This window comes from Phyllostomus hastatus, unplaced genomic scaffold (assembly GCF_019186645.2).
Source record: "Phyllostomus hastatus isolate PE091 unplaced genomic scaffold, TTU_PhHast_1.1 phas_contig_86, whole genome shotgun sequence".
Lineage (NCBI taxonomy): Eukaryota > Metazoa > Chordata > Mammalia > Chiroptera > Phyllostomidae > Phyllostomus > Phyllostomus hastatus.
Window position 1 is genome coordinate 34,095,236 of NW_025333977.1, and position 6,452 is coordinate 34,101,687.

The following is a 6,452-nucleotide window of genomic DNA, read 5'->3' on the forward strand; positions in this document are numbered from 1 at the left end:
GGTATAATGGACATAACATAATTTTCAGGTGTTTAATGCAGTGATCTTATATTTGTATATATTACAAAATGATCACTACAGTTAGGTCTAGTTAATACCCATCACCATACACAGTTACAAAAATTTTTTTTCTTGTGATGAGAACTTTCAAGATCTACTCTTCTAGCTATTTTTAACTATGTAATACAGTATTATTAACTATAGTCACTATGTTGTATGTTACATCCCCATGACTTACTAATTTTATAACTGGAAATTTGTACTTTTTGACTCCCCTTTACCCATTTTGTCTACCCTCACTTAAGCAACTATCAACCTGTTCTGTAAATCCATGAGCTCAGTTTTTTGTTTTGTTTTGTTTTGTTTTATTAGATTCCACATGTAAGTGAGATCATATGGTATTTATCATTTTTTTGCCTGACTTATTTTGTTTAGCATAATACCCTCAAGGCCCATCCATGTTGTTGCACTGGCAAGATTTTTTTTATGGTTGAGTAATATTCCATTATATATAATATTCCATTTAAATACACATTTATCCATCGATGAATGTTTAGGTTGTTTTCATGTTTTGGCTATTGTAAATAATGCTGCAATGAACATGGAGGCACATCTCTTTCTCTTTTTATGTGTTAATTATAGTTGACATTCAATATTATTTTATATTAGTTTCACATGAACATGATGGTGGTTAGACATTTATATAATTTATGAAGTGATTCCCCAATAAGTCTAGTATCCACCTGGCACCATACATAGTTATTAAAATATTACTGACTATACACCCTATGCTGTACTTTATATCTCTATGACTATATTTTGTAACTACTAGTTTGTACTTCATAATACCTTCACCACCTTTTTCACTCACCCCCAACCCACCTCCTTTCAGGCAACTATTAGTTTTTTTTCTGTATCTTGAGCTTGTTTTTATTTTGCTTGTTCATTTAGTTTTTCTTTAGATTCCCCAGTCAGTCCCAATCCTTCCTGACTAGTCCAAGAAGTCCCTATGGAAGCGAATCTCACCTGCTTCCTCCTTGTGCAGGACCATGGGTTTTGGTGGCTCTGACTTAGGCTGCATGGCTTGTCTCTCAGTGTCTTAGGAGACTCTGGGACTGTCGCTCGTTTACTGATGAAGACATTAAGGTCCCAAACTGGTTACTAGTATACTGAGAAATTTTGTTTATGAAGTCGTTCTTTACCCACCAGTTACAAAGATATTCTATATGTTCTTCTATTTATTTTTTTCATCTATCACATTCAGGTTGAGTTCCATCTAAAGCCCACTTTTGTGGCTGGTGTGAGACATAGGTCATTTTATTCTTTTCCATTTGGTTATCGCCAGTTTTTCCAATACAGTTTTGATCAGTGACAGATTACATATGTGATGGTGAATCCATAAGATTATAATGGAGCTGAAACATTCCTGTTGTCAAGTGACATCGTAAGCCATCAGAATGTAGTGATGCTGGTGTAAACAAGCCTACTTCACTGCCATCTTATAAAACTATAGCACATACAATTATGTGAAGTATACAATACTTTATATAATAAGTGAATATGCTATTGGTTTATATATTTACTATGCTATTTACCATTTTTTAGTGTGTACTCTTTCTACTGATTAAAATTTTTGCTGTACAGAAAGAGAGAAGGAACCCCTACCCTTTCGACAGCACGGATGGGTCTGGAGAGCATTATGCTAAGTGAAATAAGCCCTGCAGTGAAAGAGAAATACCATATGATCTTACCTATAAAGCGGAACCTAATCAACAAAACAAACAAGGGAGCAAAATAGAACCAGTGACATGGAAATAATGAACAAACCAACAATGACTAGAGGAGAGGGAGAAGGAGGACAAGGGAAAGAAGGGGAAAGGTCAAGTCAAGGAACATGCATAAAGGACACCTGGACAAAGACAATGGGGGTGGGGGTGGGGAGAGGATTGAATGTGAGAGGTGGGGGTTGGGTAGGGCAGCAGGGAGTAATGGGGGAAAAGTGGGGACAATTGTAATTGAACAACAATAAAAAAAATTTCAACACACACACACACACACACACACAAAGCAGATAAAAAGCAAAATAATAAAACTAAATATAACAAAGTTTCCCAAAACAAAAAAAATAAAAAGAATTTAAAAGTTTGCTGTAAAACAGTATGCCATGTTACACCATCGGCAGCCTCATGCAGCTGTCTCTTGATTGCATCATTTTCTTGTGCTTGATTTAATCTCCCATTGTTTTGTTCATTGTAACCCCTAAGCATTCGCATATTACACAATTGCCCAGCAACCCATTTCTCAGAACATATCCCCGTCATTGAACAATGCTTGACTGTGTTAGGTATTAATATTGCAAAAATAACTTTTTATTTAATCAATAACTTTGTGGTGCTGCTTTTATTGTTTATTAAATTCCCACATATACATGTTGATCTCTAAGTTATCCTGTTTCTAGGGTTTATCTGATTGTGCTTGCAACAATACTGCTTTTTAAAAAGAAATTATTAATAAGAGCAAGTCTTTAAAACTGGTATGACAAGTCCCCCTTTGTGATTTTGAAATGTCAACTGGCTGGTTGTTCAATCAAAACTGACCCAGGTGTTGTATGGGTATTTTGTAGACGTGATTAAATTCCTTTACTCTGTTGACTTTGTAAGGAAAATGATCTTAGATAAATTGGGTGGGCCTGATACAATCAGTTTAAAGGCCTTGAAAGCAGAGGTGAGGTTTCCTTAAAGAAGAAATTTTTCCTGTGGACTGCAGTTTCAGGCTGTGTCTGCAAGTTCCTGCCTGCTTTTTCTGACAGCCTGTCCTCTGATTTCAGACTTGCCTAGGCTGCCCCCATAATCATATGAGCAAAATTCTTGTAATAAATTTCTTTATATAGATCTCCTACTGGTTCTTTTTCTTTGGTTTAATTTTGACTGAGATATCCTCTTTATGCTTTTTTTAAAAAAAAGATTGACTTAATTATTTGTAAATCTTTATTCTCTAAATAAATTATAGCGATGTATATTGAGTTTTTAAAAAATTCATGTGAAATTTTGATTTTTGATTGCATCAAATTTATTGGTTAACTTGGAGGGAATTGACATCTTTATAATACTGCCTTTCATTCCAAGAGTATTGCTCTGCATTTGTTCAAGTCACCTTCTATATTCTTCATAAAAGTTTTTTTTCACAAGACATTAATGCCCAAATACTTTACTTATTTTGGTAATTATGAATAGTATTTTATTTTAACTTATATTTTTAGTAGGTTATTGATGGTGTGAGAGATGCTATTTTTTTGTATGTTGATTTTATATGCAGAGGACTTACTGAAATTAGTTCTCATAGTTTGTATCTAGATGCTATTGCTGTTTCTAGATAGGTGATACATTCATTTGCAAATAATGATAGTTTTATCTCTTTCCAATTTTTATACCTCTATCTCTTGTTATTTCTTGATATGAAGTAGAAGGAGGAATCTGTAGATTTAAAGAAATGGGAACATTGTAGTGGATTTCTCTTTTGCAATCTGTCCATCTACCCTCTAGCTATGTCCTGAAAGGACCCAGAAGATGATTCTCTCACTAAAGCACAGAGAAATACTTTCATGAAATGACCACCAACTTTAAAAAATAGACCTGTAGGGACTGTTCTTTGACAGTAGAAAGTTTCTGTGGGTAATATAAGGTAGAGGTTGGCTAATATGCCCAATTTGGACCAATTAAACAAATGACGACTAGTCAAGGCATTCCTGGAATGATTGGAGTTGTTCTGGAAGTTGTGGCCGTCCACAGGACTCAGATTCAGCCCTATTAACATTTAAACGAGATTAGATCATTTCCACCAGGTGGTGACATACCTCAACCACAACAGATATGCTTGGAAAGCACTGGATCTGGATCTAGGGAGCCATACTAGTTTGGCTCACCCCAAGCATTTCATTAGCTTCTCGATAACATGTTCCTGCATTTTTGGCAACTGATGTTTTGGACAATTGTGTTTTGTTGGAGTTTTACCATAGAAATTTACCGGATGTGGTCAGTGGCATGATCCCTGTATTGTCTTTCTGATTCAGAGAGTGAGAGTTACTATAGTAGGAATGTCAAGTGGAAGCCCCTGGAATTCTTTCCTATCAAATACACTAAAATTTTATAGAACCACAGACATTAGTGCCAACATCAAAGACTTCTGAGACAAAAAGATGGTTAACCCTATCTTAGATCCATTTAACTCACAGGTTTGACAGTGCAAAAGGCAAATGAGTGTTGGAGAATGATAGTGGATTGTCTTATTTTAAAGTTAATTAGGTGATGATCCCAATTGAATTTGGTATTCCAGTTAGGGTCTCCTTTTGGGGGAAATAAGCATGAGTCCTGGTAACTGGTATGTAGCTATCGATCTAACAAATTATATTTATTCTTGATTCCAACAACCGAAAACATCTTCTTCCTAGAAGGAACCCCAGAACAACTTCATCCTCTGCCATCAAGATTAGGTCAATTCTCTGGCTCTGTGCTACAGGAACCTTTATGGTTTCATCAGTCCACACTATTCCACTACACTGATGACATTCGGATGCAATGACTCATAGAACTGGGAGCTTTTACCCTAGATGCCTTTGTGAAAAACAATTATACCAGAGGGTGGGAGAAGAATTCCGTAAAACTCTAATGGCGTGTCATCTCAGCGACATTTCTGGGACCAGTTGGTTTCTCTCCAAACGGAAGGACTAATGGTTGTACTACTAAGAAAAAGCCATAATTCATGGTGGGTTGTTGACCAGTAATGTCAAGTCTGGTGGTGAAAGTTCATGAAAAACTATAGTAAACCTCAAATAGGCAGATGTAATTTAGTTTTCTTAAGTATTCAAGTCTTAGAATAAAGGTTTGATCTTGCTGCTGGCTCTACATAAAGATAACAATGGGTATTTGAGAAAGAAAATTATATATATCAATTATGGCCTTGGATTCAGTTGCACAAATGAGCACTTTAATACCCTCTGTCATTTCCATGTACATATCTGTATATTTTAGACTAATTTTTCTCTTTGTTCTCCCTTTTCCTCAATATTTTATATAGAAAAAGATGCTTGTTAATTTTACCATTTAAAGGATAGTGGATAAATTTTCAAGATGGAATCTAAGAGAACTAAAAGACAGATGAGCATCATCCTAAGATGATCCTGGGTGCAATAATTGAGACTTTGGTTTAACTACTTGTAAGAGGGTTAAAGATATAAGAGGTAGTTGCATTATGTTAGATGTTATTGTTTTCAAGGTAGTGTATGTTTGGGATGAAACATATAGGTTGATTTGGGGGAGCCAAGAGGGTAAACTGTGGTGGAATTTATGTCTCCTGTGGCCACTTAACATCTGATTCATTGCCTGTGTTTGGGGAAATTGCCACATGCAGCAGAGTCCAATGCTATTATAGAAGTCATGGATCCCAGATGCCTGGTTTCCCTGCAGCCACTGCCCTCAGGGCTTCTGTAAATCAGTGCTGCAGCCCAGGCTGGAGGAAGCTAAGAGCCCCTCTGTGTATAGTTGGAGACCCTGGTGACAGGCCCTGTAAACCAGAATTGTTCCAGGAAAGGATTAACTTATCAGCCTGTGAAGCTTCCTGGAGACATGGGGCAGCAGGGAGGCCCCTCAGGGCTAGTGAGGACTTAGAGCCTCGAGGGAATGGCAGGGAAAGTCCAGCACTTCCAGAAAAGTGCAGCTGAAAGAGCTCGGAGCCTGTGCAGGCTCCCAGGTTCACAAGGCCCTTTTCTCTAAATAGGTGGCCAGCACCTCTCCCTGCTCTGTGAGCATTACCCAGCGGGGTCTCATCCCTGGGTCCACAGGGCTATCAGGGGAGATCCACTGAGAATGTAGCGTTTTGTTCATCCCAGATCAGTTTCCCTGGGTTCTAGGCACTCTGCCTCTGGGAGAGAAAAAGGGAAAGAGGGAGGGGAATGGGGATCCATTGTTTTTAAACCTGTACAGAGTATTTGACTTTCTGTTCTTCACATGTGTGTATGTGTGTACGTGTGTCTTCCCTTCATCAATTGGTACAGATTTTAATAAAACCATTTAAAGGAAAAAAAAAAGTCTTTACATCGGAAGTTAGTGATACAAAGGAACAATACTGTAGAGCATACATTCCGGAAATGGGTAGAGACCGCAGCAGCAGCTCCATGCAGTTAGCAGAAGCAGAGAGTAGCAGTTCTAATTGTCCTGAATCAGTAGGGCTGGTGGTTACCAGCCGTGATGCCTGTGTTCAATGGCAGCAGCTGTGGTATCTCTGCCAGACCAGTTCTATGGTATCATTTTGAGATATGTCCTGGCTGCTCAGCCTCGCTAGGCTTTGTTCTCAGCATTTCTGAAGATTCTGAGATTGTCCCAGATCTTTCAAGTAAGTTTCATAATCAGTGTCTGTTGTTTGCAAATCAGATCTTGATTAATAAAATCTTGAACATA